The sequence below is a fragment of the Oncorhynchus mykiss genome, chromosome 25 (assembly GCF_013265735.2).
Source record: "Oncorhynchus mykiss isolate Arlee chromosome 25, USDA_OmykA_1.1, whole genome shotgun sequence".
Taxonomy (NCBI): Eukaryota; Metazoa; Chordata; class Actinopteri; order Salmoniformes; family Salmonidae; genus Oncorhynchus; species Oncorhynchus mykiss.
The window spans coordinates 393,481-413,379 of record NC_048589.1 but is presented as its reverse complement, the minus strand read 5'-3'; the positions used below and the strand labels follow the sequence as shown (position 1 = coordinate 413,379).

The following is a 19,899-nucleotide window of genomic DNA, read 5'->3' as shown; positions in this document are numbered from 1 at the left end:
CATTTTATTGACTTCATGCAAAAGATGCTGGATAACGACCAAGCCGAACCTTCACAGCCACTAGAGGGAGACAAAGAACGTTGGTATCTGCCCATATTTGGTGTTTACCATCCACAAAAGCCTGAACAAATAAGAGTAGTATTTGACTCCAGTGCTAAGTGTCAAGGCGTGTCACTTAACGATGTTCTGCTCAGTGGTCCAGACTTAAACAACACACTCTTGGGTGTCCAAATGCGTTTCCGCAAGGATTGCATTGCACTAACAGCAGATGTGCAACAAATGTTTTACTGTTTTGGTGTACGTGAGGATCACAGAGATTAATTAAGGTTTCTCTGGTATGAAGACAACAACCCAGATAGAAACATAACCGAGTACAGGATGAAAGTGCATGTATTTGGGAACAGCCCTTCACCAGCCGTATCCATCTACTACATGAGACGAGCAGCGCTACAGGGTGAGAAGGAACACGGGTCAGAACCCAAGCAATATGTAGTGAGGAACTTCTACGTCGATGATGGTCTGACATCAGTAGCTACAGTGCCTTGCGAAAGTATTCGGCCCCCTTGAACTTTGCGACCTTTTGCCACATTTCAGGCTTCAAACATAAAGATATAAAACTGTATTTTTTTTGTGAAGAATCAACAACAAGTGGGACACAATCATGAAGTGGAACGACATTTATTGGATATTTCAAACTTTTTTAACAAATCAAAAACTGAAAAATTGGGCGTGCAAAATTATTCAGCCCCCTTAAGTTAATACTTTGTAGCGCCACCTTTTGCTATGATTACAGCTGTAAGTCGCTTTGGGTATGCCTCTATCAGTTTTGCACATCGAGAGACTGAAATGTTTTCCCATTCCTCCTTGCAAAACAGCTCGAGCTCAGTGAGGTTCGATGGAGAGCATTTGTGAACAGCAGTTTTCAGTTCTTTCCACAGATTCTCGATTGGATTCAGGTCTGGACTTTGACTTGGCCATTCTAACACCTGGATATGTTTATTTTTGAACCATTCCATTGTAGATTTTGCTTTATGTTTTGGATCATTGTCTTGTTGGAAGACAAATCTCCATCCCAGTCTCAGGTCTTTTGCAGACTCCATCAGGTTTTCTTCCAGAATGGTCCTGTATTTGGCTCCATCCATCTTCCCATCAATTTTAACCATCTTCCCTGTCCCTGCTGAAGAAAAGCAGGCCCAAACCATGATGCTGCCACCACCATGTTTGACAGTGGGGATGGTGTGTTCAGCTGTGTTGCTTTTACGCCAAACATAACGTTTTGCATTGTTGCCAAAAAGTTCAATTTTGGTTTCATCTGACCAGAGCACCTTCTTCCACATGTTTGGTGTGTCTCCCAGGTGGCTTGTGGCAAACTTTAAACAACACTTTTTATGGATATCTTTAAGAAATGGCTTTCTTCTTGCCACTCTTCCATAAAGGCCAGATTTGTGCAATATAAGACTGATTGTTATCCTATGGACAGAGTCTCCCACCTCAGCTGTAGATCTCTGCAGTTCATCCAGAGTGATCATGGGCCTCTTGGCTGCATCTCTGATCAGTCTTCTCCTTGTATGAGCTGAAAGTTTAGAGGGACGCCCAGGTCTTGGTAGATTTGCAGTGGTCTGATACTCCTTCCATTTCAATATTATCGCTTGCACAGTGCTCCTTGGGATTTTTAAAGCTTGGGAAATCCTTTTGTATCCAAATCCGGCTTTAAACTTCTTCACAACAGTATCTCGGACCTGCCTGGTGTGTTCCTTGTTCTTCATGATGCTCTCTGCGCTTTTAACGGACCTCTGAGACTATCACAGTGCAGGTGCATTTATACGGAGACTTGATTACACACAGGTGGATTGTAATTTATCATCATTAGTCATTTAGGTCAACATTGGATCATTCATCGATCCTCACTGAACTTCTGGAGAGAGTTTGCTGCACTGAAAGTAAAGGGGCTGAATAATTTTGCACGCCCAATTTTTCAGTTTTTGATTTGTTAAAAAAGTTTGAAATATCCAATAAATGTCGTTCCACTTCATGATTGTGTCCCACTTGTTGTTGATTCTTCACAAAAAAATACAGTTTTATATCTTTATGTTTTAAGCCTGAAATGTGGCAAAAGGTCGCAAAGTTCAAGGGGGCCGAATACTTTCGCAAGGCACTGTACTACAGAAGAAGCTATCAACATTCTAAGAAAAACACAAGCAATGTTGGCGGAGTCCAACATGAAACTACACAAGATTGCATCCAATAGCAAAACAGTTATGGAAGCCTTCCCTATGGAGGACCGTGCAAAAGACTTAAAAGATCTGGACCTAGGAGTGGATCCTCTTCCCTTTCAACGGAGTCTGGGACTTTCCTGGAACCTGGAAACAGACAGCTTCTCATTCCAGGTGTCCCACAATGAGAAGCCTTTTACGCGGAGAGGCATCCTGTCCACAGTGAATAGTCTTTATGACCCCCTTGGGTTCGTGGCTCCAATAACAATGCAAGGTAAAGCCTTAATCAGAGAACTCTCTTCTGATCAGAGTGAGTGGGATGCCCCTCTTCCCACAGAAAAAGAAGAGGAATGGAAAATGTGGAAGGAATCTTTGATGGAGTTGGAACATATGAATATTCAGCGGACCTACATCCCAGTCTCCTTGTCTACCACTCAAAGAAGAGAGCTACACATCTTCTCGGATGCCTCTACAGTAGCCATAGGAGCAGTAGCCTACCTGAGAGTTATTGACTCGGAAGGTCAATGCCATGTTGGATTTGTCATGGGGAAATCAAAATTGGCCCCTCGTCCGGCCCACACTATCCCACGCCTAGAACTGTGTGCGGCTTTGCTAGCTGTTGAGATGTATGAACTGATCAAAGACGAAATGGACATTGATGTACATGCAGCCAAGTTCAGACAGTAAGATAGTTCTCGGTTACATTCACAATGTCACCAAAAGATTCTACGTTTATGTTGCCAATAGGGTAACTCGCATCAGGAAGTCTACCCATCCAGATCAGTGGTGCTATGTAAACACTGACAGCAATCCAGCAGACCATGCAACCAGGCCCATACTTGCTGCGCTCTTAAAACACACTAGTTGGTTCTCAGGTCCACCGTTCCTGACCCAAACAAACTCGAGTAAGCCTGAGAACATAAATTTTGACCTTGTAGAGCCTCACAAAGATGCAGAGATTCGACCAGACGTCACTGTCTTTGCCTCTAAAGTTTCTGGAGCTCAACTCGGCTCTCATCGCTTTGAGAGGTTCTCAAGCTGGAAAGCTCTCAATCGAGCCACAGCACGACTCATTCATGTTGCCAGATCCTTCCATGAAGGTGCAGACACCAACAGCTGCAGAGGCTGGCATGACTGTAATAAACCATGCAGTACAAGTGAGTTGTTACAAGCCAAAACAGCAATCATTCACTGTGTGCAACATGAAGCCTTCAGAGAGGAATTAAAAGTGCTACGCTCTGATCGAGGTACAAACTTTATAGGTGCCTGCAGGGAACTGGGTATCGACACAAATGACTCAGAACTGACTAAATACCTCTCAGATAAGGGATGTACTTGGATATTTAATCCTCCACACTCGTCTCATATGGGTGGTTCTTGGGAGAGACTCATTGGGGTTGCCAGACGTATTCTTGATGCTATGCTGTTTCAGACGGGGTCCACTCGTCTCACACATGAGGTCTTGAGCACTCTTATGTCTGAAGTTATGGCAATAATCAATGCGAGACCCTTAGTGTCAGTATCAACCGACCCTGACATGCCTACCATTCTCACACCCTCAATGTTACTTACACAAAAGACCAGCGCTACCTCAGCCCCTTCTGGATACTTCAGCATGAACGACCTTCATGGAAAACAGTGGAAGCAATTCCAGTGTCTTGCTGACACCTTTTGGAAAAGGTGGAGACAGGAGTACCTGACAACGCTGCAGAGACGCAGAAAATGGACAGCAGAAAAGCCAAATGTAAAAGTGGGAGATGTTGTCTTATTGAAAGACAGTCAGGCACACAGAAATGACTGGCCAGTCGGGCTTGTGGTAAAAACCTTTCCCAGTACTGACAAAAAGGTTAGGAAAGTAGAACTAAAAATTGTCAAGCAAGGAGCTGCTAAGGTGTTTCTGAGACCAATCTCAGAGATTGTTGTTCTTCTTTCTGAAACATCCTAGAGACAAAATATAAAAATAGAAAGGACATTATTTGTTTCTTGATATGTTTTATTTCATAGTGGCACAATTTCATTATACCAGGCGGGGAGTGTGCTGCCATCCTGTTAGAAGGTAATAGATTATTTTATTACAATGGTTCAATTGGATTTTCATTGTGTGCAATGGTGTTATTTGCCCCCTAGTGGATGTTTCTGGTACTTAGAAAGACAACGCAAACAGGAAGTAGAGAATTTGTTCTGCACGCATAGAAGCAGCTACAAACAACGCTACGCTGCAGGTCTTTCAATGTAGTTATTTCTTGTCACGCTTCAGCCTTGGAAAATATTTGTTTGTAAGTTCAATTCAAGCGTTTAGCTAATGATTATAATCTTGTTATTGATAGAGTTGCTTACATATCAATGTTGGTTGCATTTACTCACAAATTGCAATGCCTTTCATGTATGTCGTTAGCTGTATTACTTGCTCGTGCGTCATACAAACGAATTGTAAAATATACAATACTGTAGTTTTGTTACTGTTCCTAGTGTAATATGCTTTGTTATTCTACATAAATGGTTGTACACTATTAGAGTAATGAAAGGAGCCAATTACCATATGAGTAACAATTAGCTATATGGTTTGGCATCATGCCAGATGCATGGTACCTTAGCGCGTGCTTTGTATTTATGCAACTTCAAATGTATAATGTACAGCCACAGTGTTTCGGTGTGAATTGAATACTAAAGTATATTCTTTTCTGTATTTTGCAGTTTCACAACATAAACGTTTTCAATATATTCATTCAAGAAAAGTCACGCCTTGGGAGTTTTATTGAAGATTTAGTTGTTAGCTATCTGTCTAGTTTTGCATGGGAAAGCAACTCAAGGGCAGAATAAGCACTGTAGTGTAGGCTACATGATACTTTCTCCCAAGTGGCAGGAGCTTTCTATCCATCTCCACTTTGCAAGTCGGGGGCAGAACATGGTGACGGAATGAATTATATTGCTTGGTGGTGCGAAGCAAGTATTACCTGGAATGCACCAAAAATAATACATTCAAAGTGTAAGCACTGCAAAGAGATTCTGTGGCAGTAGAATGTGTTCACTTTTCACACCGATGGTTCCGTGGTGTATCCAACAGATTTCCGTTACTTCCATTTTTTTTGGGGGGGGGGGGGGGTATAAATACAATACATTAGCCTTCTCTGAACCTGGTCTTCAAATGATATGCATCAGTTCTATATCTGCACCATTGAGAGCATCTTGACTAGCTGCATCACCACTTGGTATGACAACTGCTAGGCATCCGACCGCAAGGTGCTACAGAGGGTAGTGTGTACGGCTCAGTACATCACTGGGGCCGAGCTCCCGGTCATCCAGGACGTGTATATGTCCGTGGAAGGCCCTAAAAATTGTCAGACTCCAGCCACCCAAGTCCCAGTCTGTTCTCTCTGCTACCGCATGGCAAGTGGTACCGGAGCACCAAGCCTAGGATGAAAAGGCTCCTAAACAGCTTCTACCCCAAAGCCATAAGACTGCTGAAGACATAATCAAGGGGCTACCAGGACTTTCTGCTTTTCACCCCTACCTACATTTATATAGTATGTCAATCAATCACATAACCAAACATGTATATATTACTTCAATCACCCCAACTACCTCGCACCCCAGTATACTGATACACTACCTGTACTCCTTGTATACAGCACCAGTCAAAAGTTGACACACCTACTCAAGCGTTTTTCTTAATTTTTACAAGACATCAAAACTATAAAATAACACATACAGATCATGTAGTAACCAAAAAAAACTGTTAATCAAAATATATTTTATAATTGAGTTTCTTCAAAGTAGCCATCCTTTGACTTGATGACAGCTTTGCACACTCTGGGCATTCTCTCAACCAGCTTAACGAGGTAGTCACCTGGAATGCTTTTCAATTAACAGGTGTGCCTTGTTAAAGGTTCATTTGTGGAATTTCTTTCCTTAATGCGTTTGAGCCAATTGGTTGTGTTGTGACAAGGTAGGGGTGGTATACAGAACATAGCCCTGTTTGGTAAAATACCAAGTCCATATTATGGTAAGACCAGCTCAAATAAGCAAAGAGAAACGACAGTTCATCATTACTTTAAGATGTGAAGGTCAGCCAACGAGGAACATTTCAAGAACTTTGAAAGGGCAGTCCCAAAAACCATCAAGCGCTATGATGAACTGGCTCTCATGACGACTGCCACAGGAAAGGAAGACCCAGAGTTAACTCTAATGAACTTATCCTCTGCAACAGATGCAGTCTATCACAGTGCAATCCGTTTTGTCACCAAAGCCCCATATACTACCCACCATTGCGACCTGTACGCTCTCGTTGGCTGGCCCTCGCTTCATACTCGTCGCCAAACCCACTGGCTCCATGTCATCTACAAGACCCTGCTAGGTAAAGTCCCCCCTTATCTCAGCTCGCTGGTCACCATAGCATCTCCCACCTGTAGCACACGCTCCAGCAGGTATATCTCTCTAGTCACCCCCAAAACCAGTTCTTTCTTTGGCCGCCTCTCTTTCCAGTTCTCTGCTGCCAATGACTGGAACGAACTACAAAAATCTCTGAAACTGGAAACACTTATCTCCCTCACTAGCTTTAAGCACCAACTGTCAGAGCAGCTCACAGATTACTGCACCTGTACATAGCCCACCTATAATTTAGCCCTATCAACTACCTCTTTCCCAACTGTTTTTAATTTATTTATTTATTTTTCTCCTTTGCACCCCATTATTTGTATTTCTACTTTGCACATTCTTCCATTGCAAAACTACCATTCCAGTGTTTTACTTGCTATATTGTATTTACCTTGCCACCAAGGCCTTTTTTGCCTTTACCTCCCTTCTCACCTCATTTGCTCACATTGTATATAGACTTGTTTATACTTTATTATTGACTGTATGTTTGTTTTACTCCATGTGTAACTCTGTGTTGTTGTATCTGTCGAACTGCTTTGCTTTATCTTGGCCAGGTCGCAATTGTAAATGAGAACTTGTTCTCAACTTGCCTACCTGGTTAAATAAAGGTAAAATAAAAAAAATAAAAAAACAGAGTTAACTGCACCTCAGATTGCAGCCCAAAAAAATGCTTCACAGAGCTAAAGCAACAGACTAGAGGTCGACGGATTAATCGGAATGGCCGATTAATTAGGGCCGATTTCAAGTTTTCATAACAATCGGAAATCTGTATTTTTGGTATTTTTGGACACCTTTATTTAACGAGGCAAGTCAGTTAAGAACACATTCTTATTTTCAATGGTGGCCTAGAAACGGTGGGTTAACTGCCTTGTTCAGGGGCAGAACGACAGATGTTTACCTTGTCAGCTCAGGGATTCAATCTTGCAACCTTACCGTTAACTAGTCCAACGCTCTACCCACCTGCCTTACATTGCACTCCACGAGGAGCCTGCCTGTTACGCGAATGCAGTAAGAAGTCAAGGTAAGTTGCTAACTAGCATTAAAAACGTATCTTATAAAAACAATCAATCAATCATAGTAGTTAACTACACATGGTTGATGATATTACTAGTTTATCTAGCGTGTCCTGCGTTGCATATAATCGATGCGGTGCGCATTCTCGGAAAAAGGACTGTCTTTGATCCAACGTGTACCTAACCATAAACATCAATGCCTTTCTTAAAATCAATACACAGACGTATATGTATTTAAAACTGCATATTTTGCTAAAAGAAATCCAGGTTAGCAGGAAATATTAACCAGGTGAAATTGTGTCACTTCTCTTGCGTTCATTGCACGCAGAGTCAGGGTATATGCAACAGTTTGGGCCGCCTGGCTCGTTGCAAACTAATTTGCCAGAATTTTACATAATTATGACATAACATTGAAGGTTGTGCAATGTAACAGTAATATTTAGACTTATGGATGCCACCCGTTAGATAAAATATGGAACGGTTCCGTATTTCACTGAAAGAATAAACATTTTGTTTCCGGATTCTACCATATTAATGACCAAAGGCTCGTATTTCTGTGTGTTATTATGTTATAATTAAGTCTATGATTTGATATTTGATAGAGCAGTTTGACTGAGCAATGTTATGCAGTAGCAGGCTCGTAAGCATTCATTCAAACAGCACTTTCGTGCATTTTGCTAGCAGCTCTTCGCAATGATTCAAGCATTGAGCTGTTTTTGACTTCAAGCCTATCTACTACAAAGATTAGGCTGGCGTAACCGATGTGAAATGGCTAGCTAGTTGGCGGGGTGGGCGCTAATAGCGTTTCAAACGTTACTCGCTCTGAGACTTGGAGTAGTTGTTACCCTTGCTCTGCAAGTGCAGCGGCTTTTGTGGAGTGATGGGTAACGATGCTTCAAGGGTGGCTGTTGTCGATGAGTTCCTGGTTCGAGCCCAGGTAGGGGCGAGGAGAGGTACGGAAGCTATACTGTTACACTGGCAATACTAAAGTGCCTATAAGAACATCCAATAGTCAAAGGTATATGAAATACAAATGGTATAGAGAGAAATAGTGCTATAATTCCTGTAATAACTACAACCTAAAACTTCTTACCTGGGAATATTGAAGACTTATGTTAAAAGGAACCACCAGCTATAGTTAGTTCTCATGTTCTGAGCAAGGAACTTAAACGTTAGCTTTTTGAAATGGCACATATTGCACTTTTACTTTCTTCTCCAACACTTTGTTTTTGCATTATTTAAACCAAATTTAACATGTTTAATTATTTATTTGAGGCTAATTTGATTTTATTGATGTATTATATTAAAGTAAAATAAGTGTTCATTCAGTATTGTTGTAATTGTCATTATTACAAATAAATAAATAAATATAACTTTAAAAAATCGTCCGACATCGCAAATTCAACTGTTCAGAGGACACTGAAGGAATCAGGTCTTCATGGTCGAATTGCTTTAAAGAAACCACTACTATAGGACACCAATAAGAAGAAGAGACTTGCATGGGCCAAGAAACACAAGCAATGGACATTAGACCGGTAGAAATCTGTCCTTTGGTCACAACCGCTTTGTCATTGTGAGACGCAGTGAACGGATGATCTTCGCATGTGTGGTTCCAACCGTGAAGCATGGAGGAGGTGTGATGGTGCTTTGCTGGTGACACTGTCGGAGATTTACTTAGAATTCAAGGAATACTTAACCAGCATGGTTACCACAGCATTCTGCAGCGATACGCCATGCCATCTGGTTTGCACTTAGTGGAACTATTATTTGTTTTTCAACAGGACAATGATCCAAAACACACCTCCAGGCTGTGTAAGAGCTATTTGACCAAGCAGGAGAGTGATGGAGTGCTGCATCAGATGACCTGGCCTCCACAATCACCTGATCTCAACCCAATTGTGATGGTTTGGGATGAGTTGGACTGCAGAGTGAATGAAAAGCAGCCAACAAGTGCTCAGCATATGTGGGACCAACTTCAATAATGTTAGAAAAGCATTCCTCATTATGCTGGTTGAGAGAATGCCAAGACTGTGCAAAGCTGTGCAAGGCAAAGGATGGCTACTTTGAAGAATCTCAAAATATAAAATATATTTTGATTTGTTTAACACTTTTTTTTGGTTACTACATGATTCCATATGTGTTATATCATAGAGTTGAAGTCTTCATTATTATTATAAAAATGTAGAAAATAGTCAAAATAAATATATTGTATACAGTGCATTCGGAAAGTATTCAGACCCCTTGATGTTTCCCACATTTTGTTATGTTACAGCCAGGATTGTTTTCCTCATCAATATACACAACACCCTATAATGACAAAGTGAAAACAGTTTCGAAATGTTTGCAAATTAATAAAAAAACAAAAACAGAAATATCTTATTTACATAAGTTTACAGTACTTTGCCAGTACTGCTATGAGACTCGGGAATTGAGCTCAGCTGCATCCTGTTTTCATTGATGATCCTAGTGATGTTTCTACAACTTGGAGTCCACCTGAACTGCTTTGCTTTATCTTGGCCAGGTCGCAATTGTAAATGAGAACTTGTTCTCAACTTGCCTACCTGGTTAAATAAAGGTAAAATAAATTAAATAAATTAAATAAAATTGATTGGAAATTATTTGGAAAGGCACACACCTGTCTATAAAAGGTCCAACAGTTGACAGTGTATGTTAGAACAAAAAACAAAGCCATGAGGTTGAAGAAATTGTCTGTAGAGCTCCAAGACAGGATTGTGTCGAGGCACAGATCTGGGAAAGGGTAACAAAACATTTCTGCAGCATTGAAGGTCCCCACACAGTGTCCTCCATCATTCTTAAATGGAAGAAATTTGGAACCACCAAACTGAGAAATCGGGGGAGAAGGGCCTTGGTTAGGGAGTTGACCAAGAACCCGACGGTCACTCTGAAAGAGCTCCAGAGAGAACCTTCCAGAAGGACAACCATCTCTACAGCACTCTACCAATCAGGTCTTTATGGTCAAGTGGCCAGACAGAAGGCACATCAGCCTACTTGGAGTTTGCCAAAAGCAACCTAAAGACTCTCAGACTATGAGAAACAAGATTTTCTGGTCTGATGAAACCAAGATTGAACTCTTTGGCCTGAATGCCAAGCGTCACATCTTGAGGAAACCTGGCATGGTGAAGCATGATGGTGGCAGCATCATGCTGTGGGGATGTTTTTCAGCGGGAGGGACTGGGAGACAAGTCAGGATTGAGGGAGATATGAACAGAGCAAAGTACAGAGAGATCCTTGATGAAAACCTGCACCAGAGCACTCAGGACCACAGATTGGGGAGCACACAGCCAAGACAACGCGGGAGTGACTTTGGGACAAGTCGATCGAACATCTCTGGAGAGACCTGAAAATAGCTATGCACCGACGCTCCCAATCCAACCAGACAGAGCTTGAGAAGATCTGCAGAGACAAATGGGAGAAACACACCAAATACAGATGTGCCAAGCTTGTACTATCATACCTAAGAAGGCTCTAGGCTGTAATCACTGCCAAAGGTGCTTCAACAAAGTACAGCGTAAAGGGTCTGAATACTTATGTAAATGTTATATTTCAGCTTTCTAAAAACCTGTTTTTGCTTTGTTATTATGGGGTATTTTGTGTATCAATTTTAGAATAAGGCTGTAAAGTAACAAAATGTGGAAAAAGTCAAGGGGTCTGAATACTTTCCGAATGCACTGTATAGCCTCATTATTGTTATTTTATTCTGTTACTATTGTCTTTTTATCTATTTATTATTTTCTTACTTTAACTGCATTGTTGGGAAAAGGCTTGTAAGTAAGCATTTCAGGTTTAAGGCTACACTTGTCATATTCGGTGTGACAAATACAATTTGATTTGATAGTAACAGAACACAGACATTAGCCATCTAATTGCTGGCATAAAAATGTCATTGGGTGCATGAAATATAGCATTTTCATACAGTGTGTAGACTACATCTTGTTCGATCATACATTACAGAGTACTGAATGTGGGGGTTTTGTGATAGTGATGTGAAATGAATGCATGGGTGGCCTGTGACAGAGCAATTTGAGAGTTCCTTCATGCTCTTTTGCTGCCGCAGCACCCACTCTCTGTAAGTCTTTGTACCGCAGGCAATACCAAACAACCATAATAAATGATCATTGCATTTTCAATATCCACTCACTAGTGAATAAGCTTGCTTCTGTTCTTACACCCCCCCCCCCCCCCCCCCCCCGTCGACGTTGTCGTGCCGCTCTGCTCGTGCTTCCTACATCGTTGCAGTGCACATAAAGTCATCATAGCCCATGCAATCACTAAGCAGGGAACCTGCGTGGTTATTTTCCCATCATCCACTAGGTTAAGTGAACCAGGGAAAGGCTGATGCAGCCAAGTTCTATAGCCTTGGTACAATTTGCTCACAAGAGATAGCTTTCAAATCCATTTGTGCTCATCTTAGCATGTGGAACGTATACGAGCGACTGGCAAGTAAGCTATATATTGTAACCCAGAGCAATGAGCTGATGAGGCTGGTCAGATGCGAAAGTTGAAGTGGGTGTATAGGTCATTATCAATAAAACATTACAATAAGGTGCAGACCGTTCTATTTGCCTGCTGTTGGGCCAAAGGACCCCCCCCCAGCTCCGCCAAAACCATTGACAACTGGGATTGTTAAATAAACGTTAACTATTTGGTTGTAATATCATTACCTTGAAGAGCATAGTTAGAACTATACATTTTAAATTATTCCATGCAAAACAATTGAGCACATTTAGCAAGTAACTGCATGCTTTTCATGATCAGTAAACATCAATTGATCATGTAATTTCAGATACTTAAGGGTAGCCTCACTATCTCTCAATATTGGACACCATGAATTGGACATTTGTGTGATATAAAATAAAAGTGAACTATACCTGACAAGTATGTTTAGGTTAATTTCCCATCCTTTGTGGGCTCTGCTTGTCAAGCAGAAGAAGGGTACATTTGCCGATGTACTGTTAGCTGATGATGTTTACCGGTATAACTTTGTACAGTTGGCTAAACATATTGGTATGTAGAGCTAATGTACTTTTTTCTCCAAACAACGTAGGCCTAACTTGCGAAGTTAGCTAACATTATCCCCTTTTCAACATTGTTTTTAAGAGAGATTAATCAGGATTGCTGCTGACAGACATGATAAACCACATTGATTGATGGACCACATCAAATTGCCTAGCTAGCGAATAACAGATAACGTCAATATGGCTAGTTAACAAGCTAACTTTCAGCGGATAAACTAGATGGCTATATCCAAATATTGTTTGATTTGCTTGCCATCTATAGTGATGACAGTGGTCCAACTGACAACTTTAGCAGGACGAGAACTTGCCGATGTTAATCTCTTTCCAAAAGCCTAATCTCTGATGAACCAAGCTAAATGACACCTTGTTTAGCTAGCTAGCTACATACCAAATGAATAGGCTACCCTAACGTATCTGAAAATACATGATAGATGTTATCTGATCATGAAAAGCTTTCAGTTACTTGCTTTTTAACTCTGATGATAGAGCTAAATGTGGAAGAATTGGAAATGTGTAGTTCTGACTACGCTCTTCAAGAGGCAATGATATTAAAACCAAATAGCCTAGTTATAAAATGTATTTAACAATCTCTTGAAAACGGCACATAGTTGTCAATGGTTTTAGCGGAGCTGGGAGGTCTCATTGCTCCCCAGCAGTGAAATTGAACGCTCTGCACCGTATTGTGATGTTTTATTGATAACGACCTATTCAGTGAGGTGAAACGGTCAGAACGTTGCAGATAGAAACCCTCCTGAATGACCCCAGATGATCCCAGTAGTATACTGTAGATGTGTATAAGAATACTACAAATATAGCAGTAAGAATATTACAAAGCAAGGGTTTCTCTATGATAATGCAGGTGGACCATCAACTGAGCTCAATACAAGTAGTTTCATATTTTTAAAATGAAAACCTTTGGTGACTAATGTTCAAACGTTGACAGCTCAGCAATTTCCACGGAACTTGTAAGACTTAATGAAACGTTTACATACTTCATTCTATAGCTAGAGGACTCCTGATATCTTCAGGAGTGATAAGTATAACTTTTTTTGTCTTTATCTGTGGTCTAGTATAGTCTTTTTGTAAGCCAGGTCCATCTACTTTAAGTGCTGACTGTCTTCCCAGTAGCCTACTTGGTGTGTGAACTTCTGACTGCTCATCATTTGCCGATAGTTGTTGACTCATCAACCAGGATCAAGAGCAGGGCAATTTGGGACTTGTTTTGGTAATCAGTGGCTGTATTGGAGGGGTAGTGGTTTCACCTCTCCTAGGTTTCACCTCTCTTCACCAATTAGTGTTAGTTCTACAGTTTCCCCTGGTTTCTTAGCGCCACCTGCAGTCGGTCGTGTCAGTGGCGATTTTGTCGCAAAACTAAGACTGTCGCCAAAACAAAGACAGTTCTGCCTAGTTATTCTGCGTAGTTGTTCAAGAAGGAAAGGGGAAGGCTCCACACCACTATCTCACTTGAGGATCTTACCTAGTTATTTACAGAATATCAAATTTCGCTATTTTGTAGCTTTGTCAACTATGTTCACACCTCTCCCTGTAGGCTTTATAGACACTCATCACTCCTTGGCTGCAACCCTTCTAATTTAGTGTACCCCGCAAGCACAACCCATGTGGAATTCCAGGTCTCTGGCAGCGTTTGGAACTGCCGATCTGCCGACAAGAACGCAGAGTTCATCTCAGCCTATGCTGCACTTCAGTCCCTTGACTTTTTGGCTGTGGCGAAGACATGGATCACCCCAAAGAACACTATCACTCTAGCTGCTCTTTCTTCATCGGACTATGTTTCCTCTCATAGTCCGAGAGCATCTGGTCGTCACAGTGGTGGCACAGGTCTACTCATTTCTCCTAAGTGGAGATTATCTTTTCTCCCTCTGTCACGCCCTGACCTTAGAGAGCCTTTTTATTTCTCTATTTGGTAAGGTCAGGGTGTGATTTGGGTGGGCATTCTATGTTTTCTATTTCTTTGTTTTGGCCGAGTGTGGTTCCCAGTCAGAGGCAGCTGTCTATCGTTGTCTCTGATTGGGGATTATTTATTCACAGTCATTTTCCGTTTGGGTGCGCTTTCGTTTTCACTTTGGTTATTTTGTTTGAGTGTTTTTTGAAAATAAATATCATGAACACTTTCCACGCTGCGTCTTGGTCCGCTCTTCCTACCACCAACGAGAGCAGTTACACCCTCTCTCACACTGTCCCTCTCCTCATTTGAATTCCATGCTGTCACTGTCACTTTTCCACTCAAGCTTAACATTATTGTCATCTATTGCCCACCAGGTGCCCTTGGAGAGATTCTCAATGAGCTTGACACCTTGATAAGCTAATTTCCTGATAATGGCTCACTGCTCTTCGTACTTGGCGACTTCAACCTCCCGACATCTGCCTTCGATTAATTTCTTTCCAACTCTCTCTTTCCCCTCCTTGCCTCTTTTGACCTCACCATTTCCCAATCCCCTCCAACTCACAAAGCAGAGAATGCGCTTGACCTCATCTTTACTAGAGGCTGCTTGCCTACTAATCTCACTGCAACCCACATCCAGGTCTCTGATCACTACTTTGCTTCCTTTTCTATCTCCCTTTCCTCCAGCCCTAACAACTCAGCCCCTATCCAGATGGTCATGTGCCGTCGCAATCTTTGCTCTCTCTCTTCTATCCTATCATCTCTCCTTTCTACTAAATCCATCTCCCTTCTGATTCTGCCTCTTCGACCCTACTCTCCGCCCTTTCCGCATCCTATGGCATGCACTGTCCCCTTTCCTCCCAGCCAGGATGGCCCTGGCCTCCTGCTCCGTGGCGGAGTGAGTCATTGCGAGTTTACAGAAGCGGTCTGCGGGCAGCTGAGCGAAAATGGAGGAAAACTAAACTTCCGAATGACCTATCATCCTTTCACTCCCTCCTCTCTACCGTCTCTTCCTCTGTATCCGCTGCTAAAGCCACTTTCTACCACTTTCTAACCCTAAAAAACTATTTTCCACCTTCTCCTCCCTCCTTAATCCTGCACTCCCTCACTCCTCCCTCTCTGCGGACGACTTAGTCAACCACTTTGGAAAAAAAAAGGTTGACGACATCAGCTACTCATTCACTCAGCCTATTGAGTTCACTGGTCTCACTCACACAGAACTACCCTACGCCTTGACCTCTTTCTCCCCTCTCTCTACAGATGACATCCAGTGCCTAGTGAGGTCTGGCTGCCCCACAACCTGCCCGGTTAACCCCATCCCCTCTAGACCATCTCTGGAGACCTTCTCCCATTCCTCACTTCCCTCATCAACTAATCCCTGACCACTGGCTGCATCCCCTTTGAATTCAGAATGTCCAGAGTTGCTCCCCTCCTCAAGAAACCAACACTAGACTCATTTGACGTTAAAAACTATTGACCTGTGTACCTTTTCTTTCTAAAAGACTTGGATGTGCTGTCTCTGATCAACGTTCTTGTTATTGCGCTCAGAATGATCTTCTTCACCCTAACCAATCAGGCTTCAAGACGGGTCACTCAACTGAGACCGTGACACAGAGAAGAACAAATCCGGGGGAAGGCCTAAGTGTGCTGAGAGGAGATGGCACTGTGACAGCGCCTGACAGCGGAACTTCCTTGTGAGCCTGTCGGATGAGTCACTCTCCATTCTGTGTGATAGTGTTAATCACTAAACACCTCCAACTATTCCATGTCCTGTTTTTCCCCTCTCCACCTGCTCAGGGTTGGGCGTCTCAGGCTCTGCACACTCCTCGATTGCATGGCAGGCCACTGCTATCAGGTGACGTTGAGAGGATCTGTGTCTGCACCACGTACTCTCACTATTGGTGTCGCCCAGGGCTCGGTTCTAGGCCCTCTCCTCTTCTCTCTATACACTAAATCACTCGGCTCCATCATATCCTCACATGGTCTCTCCTATCCCTGCTATGGAGATGACACACAACTACTTTTCTCCTTCCCCCTTCTAGAGTAGGGGCCTGAGGGCACACAGTGTGTTGTGAAATCTGTGAATGTATTATAATGTTTTAAAATTGTATAAACTGCCTTAATTTTGCTGGACCCCAGGAAGAGTAGCTGCTTTGGCAGCAGCTAAATAGGGATCCATAATAAATACAACTACACCCAGATGGCGACGCATCTCTGCATGCCTGGCAGATATCTCAACTTGGATGTCTATCCACCACCTCAAGCTCAACAAGTCAGAACTGCTCTTCCTCCCAGGGAAAGCCTGCGGTTGAAAACTCCAATGTTGCCCTCCCAGAGTGAAACGAATCTTGGCGTGACCCTGGACAACACCTGGTTGTTCTCTGCAAACATCAAAGCAGTGACCTGCTCCTGCAGGTTCATGCACTACAACATCCGTAGAATACGACCCTAACTCACACAGGAAGTGGCGCTGGTCTTAATCCAGGCACTTGTCCTCTCCCGTCTGGACTACTGCAACTCACTGTTAGCTGGGCTCCCTGCTTGTGCCACCAAACCACTGAAACCTGTCCAGAACGCTGCAGCCTGCCTGGTTTTCAACCTTCCCAAGTTCTCAAATGTCACCCTGCTCCTCCGCACACTCCACTGGCTTCCAGTCAAAGCTCTCATCCACTACAAAACCATGGTGCTCACCTACGGAACAGCAAGAGGAACTGCCCCTCCCTAACTTCAGACTATGCTCAAACCCTACACCCCAACCCAAGCACTCCGTTCTGCCACCTCAGGTCTCTTGGCCCTCCCACCCCTACAGGAGGGCAGTTCTCGCTCAGCCCAGTCCAAGCTCTTCTCTATCCTGGCACCCCATTGGTGGAACCAGCTTCCCCCTGAAGCTAGGACAGCAGAGTCCCTGCCCATCTTCCGAAAACAACTGAAACCCTACCTCTTCAAACAGTACCTTAAATAAATAAGACTGGGGCGAAGGTTCACCTTCCAACAGGACAATGACCCTAAGCAATCAGTCAAGACAATACAGGAGTGGCTTCGGGACAAGTCTCAATGTACTTGAGTGGCCCAGTCATAGCCCAGCCCAAATGTGAAATGTATGTTTTTTACTTATACATTTGCAAAAATGTCTAAAAAACAGTTTTGGCTTTGTCATTATGGGGTATTGTGTGTAGATGGAAAAAAACTTTTTTAATCAATTTTAGAAAAAAGCTGTAACGTAACAAAATGTGGAAAAAGTCAAGGGGTCTGAATACACTATATATACACAGTTAATTGACTAAATAAAGGAAACACCAACAAAGTGTCTTAATAGAGCGTTGGGCCACCATGAGCCACCTGAACAGCTTCAATGTGCCTTGGCATAGATTCTACAAGTGTCTTGAACTCTATTGGAGGGATGCAACACCATTCTTCCACAAGAAATTCCATCATTTGGTGTTTTGAGGCACTGCTTCAGAATATCCCATAAGTGTTTAATTGGGTTGAGATCTGGTGATTAATTGAAATTCACTGAAATCACTTCTTCTAGCCATAGTAGCCAAAATAATGTGCAACTGGGCATTTTATACATGACCCTAAGCATGATGGGATGATAATTGCTTCATTAACACAGGAACCACAACTGCGTGGAAGCAACTGCTTTCAATATACTTTGTGTCCTTCATTTACTCAAGTGTACAAAACAATAGGAACACATACTCTTTCCATAACATTGACTAACCAGGTAAATCCGGGTGAAAGCCCTTCTTGATGTCACCTGTTAAATCCACTTCAAATCAGTGTAGTCAATTGAGACATGGATTGTGTATGTGTGCCATTTAGAGGGTGAATAGGCAAGACAAAATATTTAAGTGCCTTTGAACGGGGTATGGTAGTTGGTACCAGGCACACCGGTTTGAGTGTGTCAAGATCTGCAACGCTGCTGGGTTTTTCATGCTCAACAGTTTCCTGTGTGTATCAAGAATGGTCCACCATCCAAAGGACATACAGCCAACTTGACACAACTGTGGGAAACAATTGAGTGAACATCCCTGTGGAACACTTTTGACACCTTGTAGTCCATGCCACGACGAATTGAGGCTGTTCTTAGGGCAAAGTGGGGTGCAACTCGATATTAGGAAGTTGTTCCTAATATTTTGTACACTCAGTGTATATCTGAGCGTACACAACACTGTGCCCTGCTGAACGCCTCCCTGTCTGAGTTGGCCTCAGATTAATCTTTGACGGCACTAACGCAACATTCTAGTCCTCTGGGGAAAAACAGGACGTGGAATAGTTGGCCCAGTTGGAGGTGTTTAGTGTTTAACGCTAACACACAGAACGGAGAGTGACTCATCTGACAGGCTCACAGAGAAGGCGCTGTCACAGTGCCATCTCCTCTCAGCACACTTAGGCCTTCCCCCGTCAGTTCAGGCCCTGCGTATGAATACATCACAGTGTGTTTATTTGGGGGTGGGAGGAAGGTGTGTGCATGTGTTCTGCTTTCCATCAGATCAAAGGCTACCAATACTCCAACAGAAATAAAATAATAAATCATTTATAATCTGATCAGCGGGTATTGTTTACCAAGTTTGTTGATCAGTGTTCTGTAGTTACCTCTGAACACATTCTATTTTAGATGTGTATTCATATTTGACGCAACAGGGGGCATAAACGCAATTCTGTACAGTCCTTCAAACTGAGAGGCCATTTCTGCTACTCTACAGAGAACAAGGTTGAATTAGGATATAATGAGAGGAAATAACATACATGTATTTGGTGAAATTAGCACAAATATGACTGTGAATTGAAATTCACCCACACAACCAGCACCCGAGAGAAACAACCAAACGACAAGCCAACCTATCAGCCCCCTCTCAAAACACAGCCAATCAACTAACCAACCAACCAACCAATTTGCCAGCCCCCTCAGAGACACAAGGAATTGTTTTTAATACAACACCTGATCATGAAGAAGACAGTAATGAAATTTAGCAAAGCAGCTTACAGTATGGTTTAGAGATGGTTAATCCTTTAATACTGCAGCATGCTGTCCACATGAAAGGTGATGATTAGATTAGGGGTTTGATTCACAAATGCTCTCCGCTACATCCATTGGATAGGAGACACGAGGAAAGCTCCAGTTGGGAACTTGGGCGTACCACAACATCACAAGTTAATGTAATTGCCTAGAGCCTACCTCGAATGCAAATTCTCCTTTACACATTCTGCTGCGTTTTTGGTCTGCCGATGAGGACATTACTGGCTACGATTAAGAAGAGAAAATTGTAATAGTTTCTATTAACCTAACTCATTAATTATTCACACGTTTGGCTGAAGTTTAAATCAAATTCATGTGGATTCTGTTTTTCCTATAT

General features: G+C 42.5%; 1 protein-coding gene across 2 annotated transcripts in view; it reads right to left on the bottom strand.

Annotated features, from left to right (window-relative positions):
• Positions 1 to 19,899, bottom strand: part of LOC110505206 (MAM domain-containing glycosylphosphatidylinositol anchor protein 2) — a 232,727-nt gene that overhangs the window by 174,830 nt on the left and 37,998 nt on the right. The window lies entirely within an intron of this gene.